Source organism: Ailuropoda melanoleuca, chromosome 1 (genome assembly GCF_002007445.2).
Source record: "Ailuropoda melanoleuca isolate Jingjing chromosome 1, ASM200744v2, whole genome shotgun sequence".
Lineage (NCBI taxonomy): Eukaryota > Metazoa > Chordata > Mammalia > Carnivora > Ursidae > Ailuropoda > Ailuropoda melanoleuca.
In genome coordinates, this window is record NC_048218.1 from 148347300 (window position 1) to 148348602 (window position 1303).

At 42.7% G+C, this 1303-nt stretch overlaps 1 non-coding gene across 1 annotated transcript; it reads left to right on the forward strand.

The window, feature by feature from the left end:
- The first annotated feature begins 263 nt into the window (after nucleotides 1–263).
- LOC117795608 lies at nucleotides 264–454 on the forward strand. The gene has a single exon (XR_004619685.1). It is a non-coding gene; the product is annotated as a U2 spliceosomal RNA (small nuclear RNA).
- The last annotated feature ends 849 nt before the right edge of the window (nucleotides 455–1303 follow it).

A 1303-nucleotide genomic window follows, 5' to 3' on the forward strand; every position in this document is an offset into this window, starting at 1 on the left:
AATCTATGGATGGTATCTACACTATTTTAATTAGGGCACTGACTTGCTCTCCCGTTATTCCCTCCTGTCATGCCACTTAGACCTGGGCTACTGAGGAGTCAGTGCCTTGTTTTCTTGGCCTTTCTCTTGTCCATGTATCAGGCTTTCAGAATGGTGTCTTGCAGTGAAAGCTCAGAGAATATAAACACAGAATGGGTGTCGGGAACTTTCTAACTATTCTGAAAGAGGTATCAGTGATCATTAATAGCCAAAAAATAATCACCATTGCTTCTCGGTGTTTTGGCTAAGATCAAGTATAGCATTTGTCCTTATCAGTTTAATATCTGACACATCCTCTATTGTAGGACAATATATTAAATGGACATTTGGAGCAGGGAAATGGAATAGGAGCTTGCAGTGTACACTCTATGCATCAACCTGGTGTCATGATATTTCTGGGAAAGGTGCATCGCCTTGGGTTAAAAATCATAAGTTTGAGGAAGACACTTCCAGAAAGGGCTGTATTGGTTCCTTTGGGAAATGGTGGCAACACCTGGGACACCCAGCAGTGAACAACAGAAAAAAAAAGAGGGAAATCAGCAAAGCACTTTAGTCAGGTTGCTTTGCTCAGTGCACCTTTCTTTTGATTTGAATATATCTATACCATCTCTTTGGTTGGAGTGTCTGAGCAAATTCCCTGAATTTCATTCCAGCTGCCCTTGCCTTAATCCTTATGGCAACACATCTAAAATTTCCCTGTCTTTAATATCTTTGTTCCTCATTCATCCCACAAAGGATGGCCATTATCTTTTGAAAGTGAGCTCACATTTGGTCTTATCTTGCTCAGACACCTTTGGCACCAGTGGCACCTCTTCATCTCCAAATCACGGCCCTGCCTTACATATCTAACCTTTTCTCTGGGTTCTTCCCTCAGACACCCTCTGATACAGTCCGACTGGTGCCCTTTGTGTTCCCAGAACTTGTTCCATGTTATCCCACATCTGTGCTCTTATGAATGGAGTTCCCAGTATCTAGATACCTTCTCATTCTCATTTCTCCTCCTCAAAAGCCTGCCCAGTTTTCAGGGCCCAAGTAAAAATGGATCTCTGTTATGAAGCCTGCACCCATGTTTCTGGTTAAATAAGTCTCTCTTGCTTGTGTTTGTGTAGCACTTTGTAATAGTTATGGTTGGTTTTGTGTCTCATCTTCTCCACGAGGCCACAAGCTCTTAGGGAGTAGCTGTTTTGTGAGCCTTCCTGTCTACCTCCCACAGTGCCCAGCATCACAGTTTGTTTAGCAAAGATGCTTAGAAATGCCTGTTGGA